This window comes from Meleagris gallopavo, chromosome 10 (assembly GCF_000146605.3).
Source record: "Meleagris gallopavo isolate NT-WF06-2002-E0010 breed Aviagen turkey brand Nicholas breeding stock chromosome 10, Turkey_5.1, whole genome shotgun sequence".
NCBI classification, from domain to species: Eukaryota; Metazoa; Chordata; class Aves; order Galliformes; family Phasianidae; genus Meleagris; species Meleagris gallopavo.
Window position 1 is genome coordinate 9,947,974 of NC_015020.2, and position 8,425 is coordinate 9,956,398.

At 39.4% G+C, this 8,425-nt stretch overlaps 1 long non-coding RNA gene across 1 annotated transcript; it reads left to right on the forward strand.

Moving 5' to 3' along the window:
* Positions 1 to 7,716: 7,716 nt before the first annotated feature.
* Positions 7,717 to 8,425, forward strand: LOC109369239. The gene is made up of 2 exons (XR_002118047.2): positions 7,717 to 7,961; positions 8,333 to 8,425. It is a non-coding gene; the product is annotated as an uncharacterized LOC109369239 (long non-coding RNA).

The following is an 8,425-nucleotide window of genomic DNA, read 5'->3' on the forward strand; positions in this document are numbered from 1 at the left end:
TATATATAAAATTATGTTATTTGCTTCCTCATCTTAGCCTTAGCTCTCATTTGATTTCTTTAAAATTCAAGAAGCAACTACATCATTGAGTAAAGTCTTGCGGTTTGGCTTCAGAAACAAAAATCCCTATTGAGATTCTTACAGATTGTGTGTGCACTCCTTTATGAATGCAAGATAAAGCACAAAAGTTAAGCAAAAAGGAAACAGGTGCGAGTCTGCGCCAGTGAAAGCGAGAAAGTAAAATTCACAGAAATGACATTTGCAGAAATAGCAAAATATACTGAAAATTTGCCTGCTTCTGAACTGAGCCCATTAACAGGTATGATAGGTAAACAGCATCCTCATTCAGTAATGTCATAGCACACTTTGTAAACTCCATGTTTCACATGTCAGAATGTTTTGAGGTCTGTGATAGTCCTCCGGGTTCTGAGATCATATTTTTCCTATTGTTTTGCTCTGTGACTGGAAACCACAGAGAGTCCTGGGATCTGTCATCCCTAATATTTGGAACGTTCCATAGCAACACGCAGTGAGATTAAGCCAGATAGCCAGATGACAAGTGAAAGTGGTGCTGGTTATTCAATGAGCGCAAGAGGTATCAAAAAGGAAAGGTTGGCTTATAAAACACAGGTCTTGCTGCAGTAGGAGACAAAAGCAATTAAAAAAAAATAAAGACAATAATACACAAACAATATTCTGAACTTCAAATGATGCAAGATATTAGGATATTTTGTTAAAGGCTGATTTGAAGGAAACATGAGTAAGGATGTATTAAGCATCCTTCAAGCCTCGCTGTAGCTTTCTGTTCAGTATATTCTGCTTAAACTATTCTCGATGGTCAAAGATACAGATGTCAGAGCAAGATGAATCACAGAATATTCCACATTGGAGGGGACCCATAAGGATCATCAAGTACAGCTCAACAGCTGATGGCAGCCACTGCAGGAAACCTACTTCTGCTGCAGACATGGGCCTCAAATTAAACTCTTTTTCCCCAGTATCACTAAATAACCTTCATTTTGAAATTTTCAAAGCAGCAATATTTGTATATGTGAGGGGGAATCTGCCAGATTGACAATCCTAACGAAAATGCAACCAAGAAAAATCATTCTAATTATCTAAATTAATTAAAAATTATCTAATGAGAAAGAATCCATGAAAGAAGAAAGTTATCAACAATAATTGTCCGAAAGAATAAGTGGTGTGGCATGGCAATTTACTAGTAGACCATAACCATAACACAGGAAAATTCCTGCCTTTTTTCTCTGCTAGGAGAAAAAATTTCATCAGTAATTCTCTGCTACTTATCCATGTTCTTCAGCTACAAGTGGAAGCTGTTATCTATTACTCAGCTCAGCAGATAACTCGCTTATGTGCTAAACTGTCACCTTTGCTTATTTTGGCCCTAGGTCCCAACCCTTATAACAAAAAGTCCATGGTGCCTTTGTTCCATGTGCTTTTGCCTTTAAACAGAACAGCAAAAAAAGTCCCCATAGTAAATTTCATATTACGTTTCTCCTTCTGGAAAACAGTTATAAGAGAAAGGAAGGGAAAAGCAAGAAAAAAAAAAAGAAAATCTCTGCACTGACGGGAGTCTCTCTTAACTTCATAATTAAGGGGGAGGTTTTAAGGCAACCTGTATAGCTGCACTGACTTTAATTCAAAGCATGCTGTTACCTGACTTGACTTTTTCATTGAATTAAATAGGTTGAGGGCTATCCTGCAGTTTTCAGAAAAATAAAACAAGCATTACCGTTTCAAATGCATTAATGAATGTGAAATATTAGGAGGTCATAGGTGACAATCACCTTCTATTTCCTTCACTTACTGGGGATATTCCTGTAGTAGCTGAGTTTATGGGAAAACTACAGGATGTAATCACACCCCACATGGTTCTACATACATCACACCATTCTATGCCAACTATTACATTGTTCTTTCATCTAGCTGCTACACCAACTCTGGGCTTGGGGCTTCTAACTCTCACTGAGCACATGTTCCAACATGTGCATGTTCCAAAACTTTGTGTGTGTTGAAGATGGCAACCTACTTGCAAATGAAAGCCAAGAATAAACTGTGTTTGAGAAGACCTGAAAGCTTAAAGCTGCTTTAATTTATACCTGGTGACACACATAGAAGGATCTACAGATGTTCCTTAACAGCTGTATTTTCATCAGACCTGTCAGAAACATTGTGATGTTGGTATATATCATGTATGTAAAGAACAGAACAATTCTACTCTTAGATAGAAAAGAATATTTGAGACAAAGTTACACACACATGCAGATCCACATATTTATCCAAACATCTTATGCTTGTAAGGCAGAAAATACAGTGAAAAGAGAAAGGTTCAGGGGTTTTTCCCTTCCTTTTACAGTGTCCAGGCAGTGCCAACCCAATAGGGAAGCCATCTTTACATGGGAGTTGTGATCCTGTGGTTTCCAAGTGCCACATCTCAGGCTGAGGTAAGGAGATCACATATCATTCCTTCATGATTGCTTTCAGAGCAACTCAGAGCAGCACAAAAATGCCCAGCAGTTAGCAGCAAAGCTATTTTACTGTCATGAAACTTGGTGAGTTTCATTTTCTGCTGCTCTTATGAAACCATCCCTGCTCATTCGGTTACCTTTGCTCACATGCTGAATTTTCTTCTGTTCTTGTCTTCAAATTCATTGAAAATTAAAAGGAAATGGCCATACATATTAAAACTCACCTGGTTTACAGTACAGCAGTACTGATATGTACAGCACACAGTAAATGGGGAATTCCAGGCTGCCAACATACAGACCACAGTGCAGAAATGAGCATGGTTTTCTTAATCTTTCTATGGACTATCACAGAAACTATGCTGAAGAAATGAGTTTTCCCCACTGGTTGGACATAGCAATTCCTCTGCGATTTAATAATCACGCATTAGGAAAATCCATCTTAAGGGTGTGACTACCCTCCTTTGAGCAAAGATTGTATTTCATAGATAGAACAGCCAACACCTTCTGGGAGCAGAAGCACACTCAGATGATCCTTGAAAAGTTGCACAGTGGTTTTGAATGACAAAAGCCCACCATTCTGTGCTCTGTAACTTAGAAGGAACCCATCCCCGAGATAGTTTTTTTATAAGAGTGAAAGTTGAGCCTGGGTTAATGCATCAGTTCAACTAGAAAATTTGTAATACTAACTATAAAATAGACACCTGAAAGTGTTTGTAATTCTACAGAAACTCTTTGTCAGCATAACTCCACCTAATTCCTTGGTATTATTATCCCTGTTCAAAAACACCTAAGCCAGAGTTTTAAGTTGTTGTCTATATCCAATCAAAAAATCTGCCATTTTAAAGATGAAAGATCCAAAATCTTAACACCAGTTAGAACAGAAAAATAGCATCTGATTTTTCTCCGTTACTACTGATGTGAAAGTTAAGACCGCTAATTTCAAAAGCTAAATGGGCATTGTGTTCACATCTCCTTTCCACGTTCCCAGAGAACACTCAGCAAATTCTGCTTCACACCTCCCCACCTCAGGCCCTCTTCTCACATTTTTTGCTTAGTAGCTTACACAAGAAACACAGCACTGCTTCAGTACACCAATGTGCAAGCACATAAAAAATGTGAAGTAGGCAAAGAGAAATGTGAGCGTTTCCCAGATAAGTGCTTGCTGAACACATTTCCTGCACTGCTGAGCAGCAGACACAGGAAGCATCACCACCAGCAGCTAAAACTCACTGTGCTTTTTTTTTTTCTTTTTCTTCAATCCAGGTGTCAGTCAGCACAGCTGAGAACCAAAAGTCCCCTGACTTCAAAGAAATAAAACAGTTAATTTATTCCTGGTGGAAAGCCCCAGAATGAAAAGGATCTGATTTCTGATAAATTGTATAAGCTTATTACAGTCTGCAGTATGAGAGATGTGCTTCAGTAGAATGCAGAAATAACGCATATACGATCCCTTGCACTGACTCTACTGTATAAACAGAATTGGTAACACTAACAACATCTGTCATAAAATATTTTTAATATTTCTCTGTAGAGAGGAAATGGCGTAGAAAAAAAATAAGTAACTTTGTAAAAACAACAACGTGCCCAAGGAGGTTGTGGATGCCCCATCATCCTGGAGGCATTCAAGGCCAGGCTGGATGTGGCTCCGGACAGCCTGGTCTGGTGACCCTGCACATGGCCGGGGGTTGAAACTACATGTTCATTGTGGTCCTTTTCAACCCAGCCCATTCTATGATTCTATGGGTATTCACCATTTAAAAAAAATTTTTTTTTGAGTTCTTCCAATAATTACTGGTGACTCACAACATCCTCTGGTAGCCAGAGAAACTGCTAACATAGCTGGAGTCACAAAGGCTGCAGCTCAGAGCCTACTGTAAACTTCCAGGGGTTGACAGGTTTTCCCCTTGTGCATCTCAATCTCTTTACACGATATGTAAATGCATTCAGGAGCGGATGCAGTAGATGAACAGTGTTTAACCTCCACAGTGATTTCATGAGCTCCTGACAAGTCACTCCTTCACTATCAAGAGGAGAATCTATCAGGTCCTCTGCAGAAGCTGAGTGGATCCCTGGAAAAATCCCCAAGAGCATTCTGCTGGTAATTCAGCAGAAACAAAGCATGTCCTTTGTATTGTCCACAGAATAAATGTAATGGAACTTATTCAAGTGGAAAATATTTAATTGAATTTGAGTGTGTCATTCCTTGCTGCAAATTGGTATTATGCTTCAAATGTTTTTCAAATATGCAAGCCTTCCTGCGTTTTCAGTGCTGGTTACACCTTTCTGATTGCAAGAATAAAATTCCTAATCAATTAATTAGGAGTAAAAATTAACAAGGAATACCATAAAAGTTCAAGCCAAATAGATATATCTTAAAAAAAAAATCCAAATAATTCTGTCACATCAATCCAACACCAACAGTGAGACCATTAAATGCACATGCAAGATTTTAACGTGTGTCTTCAGGGCTACATCCCTGAAAGCATTCACTTGTAACAAATCATACCTAGAGGAAAATTCATAAGGGATGCTATCACTCCATTATGAACCAGTTAATTATATTAGACAATAAATTTAATAACCCACAATATTACCCCTACCACTCAGTAGTGGACTCTCCGCCTTTTGTAAAATGAACACCATTTCCTCTTCGCGTAGAAGCTAGTTTCTATTTCCTTTAAGTGCCTCTTTAGCTTAAGAGATGGATTATCGGTATTTAATCTCTATAGGTCATGTAAGAGACAGTAGCGTTTCAAAGAAATCACTTGTTTTCATTGCTAAGCTAAAGCTCAGCTGGCGGATGGATATTCTCTACCAAAAAAAAAGAGTACCTGGTAAACATAATTCAAACCCTGCAGAACACCGTTGTTAGATGGATGCAAGTGAAAAGAATATTACTCCTTATTTGCCCAAGAGAATGTTTGTTGCACAAGATGTACAGTGCCCTTGCAGTAGCACATGATAATCCCTACCTAGGAGGTCTGAAACAACACCTGTGACATGCATTGATATTTTTAACATATCCCCTAGGTAAAGATAGTAACTTCATTTCAGATGGGCAGTAGGCATTCCTTGTTGGCAAATAAAGTGTCAACAGTCCTGCATTGCTAATAGATAAAAACAAGCAAACCAGCCTACTCTTTGTAAGTAGCTCCTCTTCCTAGATCCAGAACCTGGCTGCTGACATACTCATAGCTGCTCGTAACTGAAAGTTCAAGCTTTATCCCCTTCTCCTTTGAATCTTGATCTCTAGCAACTACCTAGTCCAACTATTGAGAGCAGGAGTAGCCTCATAGTTGGATCAGGTTGCTCATGGCTTTACCTGCTTTGAACATTTCCAGGTGTGCAGACTGTTCAACTACCAGGAAACCTGCTCCACTGTTTCATTCTCGCTGTGAAATTTTCCCAGAAAGAAATCAGTGGTGCACCTTTCTGAGTAGAGCCCAGTGCTAGCACCTCTATCACCTTACCGGTAATTCACTGAAGACAGCTGCTACCTGAAGACACTCAGTTCCCCCAGCCTCATTATTCATACTAGGCATGAAAACAAACACAGGACTGATACCATCTCTTCTTTACTTTTTTGGCCCCGTTCAGAGAGAGGAAGAGCAGTTAGCAAATAAGTCTGTGTGTGTGAAGGTCAGTGTTTACCTGATAGCGTGAAGATAACTGTTTCCTGCAGTACAGCCTATGCACATGCATTTATGTCACTAATAGCATTCAGAGGATCAGCTGCTGCTGTGGTCGAACCAGCCTGATGCAGACAGGCTGTCCTGCGTGTGTGTTGGTTTCCTGAGACCTCTGTACCACAGTCCATTATGAAACTGTAAATAAGTGAGCAACTTCTCTGTTGCCATGACCATATGTAGCCTAACACAAATAATTCATGAGCTATTTATAGAGAATCAACGTTGTAAGCATTATTTTAAAAAAGTCTTTGAAACTGTCCAGAAAAGCAAAACATTGAGATGTCCAGGGATGAGATGAAGCACTTACACCCTAAAGTCCAGACAAATAAACAAAGGCAAGTTCTCTCTCTTCAAGGTAACAATTCATCTTGCTTTGTATTCATGGTTCTTTCTTCGCAAGGGAATTCAAGTATATATATGGAGAAAGAATGGATGCCTCCCTCAGACGCATTATAATGATCATACTGCCTTTGAAACAACAGTTCTGTACCTTAAATTCATCTTCATACTATTCTGAATCACCTAAAATTACAGAGGCTTTTTGAAATACAGCAGTGAGCTTACAAATTCTCTCTCTCTTCTCTCCTCTAAAACTATTTCCTATCAAAATCGTTTAACATTCCCACAGCACGTGTAGCTAAACAAATCAGATGCCTCTATCTAACATAGTAATCTATGGAGAGCAACTGGTACAGAGTTGTTGGAGGGATCCAGAGGAGGCCATAAAGATGCTCAAAGGGCTGGAGCATCTCTCCTATGAAGAAAGGTTGAGGGAGTTGGGCTTGTTTAGCTTGGAGAAGAGAAGGTTCATTGTAGTTTTCCAGTACTTGAAGGGAACTTACAAGCAGGAGGGAGAACAACTTCTTATGCAGGTAGGTAGTGATAGGACAAGGGGGAATGGGTTTAAACTGAAAGATGTTAGGATTAAGTTCTTCACTCAGAGGGTGGTGAGGTGCTGGCACCACAGCCCAGAGAAATTTTGGGTGCTCCATCCCTGGGGGCATTCAAGGCCAAGTTTGATGGGCTCCTTAGTAGTCAGTTCTAGTAGTTGACAACTACCATCCCCACAGAAGGGGATTGGAACTAGATGATCTTTAAGGTCCCTTTCAACCCAAGCTATCTTGTGATAATATGATAATGACATACATTTGTTACATATGGAACATTGATATTGGCGTATCTTAGAGTACACAGTTCTAGTTTTTTTTTGACCCACAAAAAGCAAACAATTCTAAGTACACACGTGGTGTATCAGACACATAACAGGTAAATGTTTTCAAGATTAAACTGTAATATTTGGGGCCTGTTAGATGAACTCAAGAAGAAACGCCGATTTGAATTCACTAGGGAAAGGCAAGAATTCAAAGTTCTAGAGGAGATATTTGGGGTTTTTGGTATCACGGACACACAAAACAAACCTAAAGTAAATCAGTCTCATCCGGTTTAACCTCAACCACGAGACACTGCTGTCTGTTTTCTTTCTCAAAAGACTCACGTCACCGCGCTCTGAAAAAAGGGAACTTCCACAGTTTGTGGTGAGGCGACATGATAAACAGATCTGTTCACACCAAGTAGCGGGGCTGCCTGCGTCAATAAAAGGCGGCAGCAGGCAGCAAACTGACATTTGGTGCTTGGAGGATTATCGCTGCAAGAGGCGCTTCCCTTCAAAGTTCAGTAAAATGCCAGGATTATTTTTTTCCCATAACAACATGACCGAATTAAATGGAAAGGAGGACTGCAAGCTCGCAGAAGGCAAAATCCATAAAAAGAAGCAAAAGGCTTTGTAAGTATATATATATCTCTTAGTATAAACTTCAGTGTATTAAAAAGGAAAATAATACTAAGTCTTGAGATAAAGAATTTGCGCCTTTTTCGGACTAAAGGACCATAAAGCCCTCCCAAAGGCCAGGACTATAGCACTGCTAAAAGCAGCTTGAGCTAATACCGACCAGCTCTTTCGTTTAAGTAAGCAGGATGAGATTTTGGAGACACCAGGAGTCTCTTAGTCTTTCAAAAATAACTACATGGATATGTGACTTTCCAGACATCAGTCATAGGATGGAGCTGTTTGCCTTTAAGTTTTAAGAAATTCACTTAGAATAGGAATGCATCTATAACTTCAATGGATTACAAATGTCTATTCATTGTTTTCAGTGGTGCAGATCTCAAGAACTATTTGAAGTGCATGGTACCACATCTCGAATCTGGAATCAAGTCTTCTAACTCTAGGAATGTCATGTAAGTACA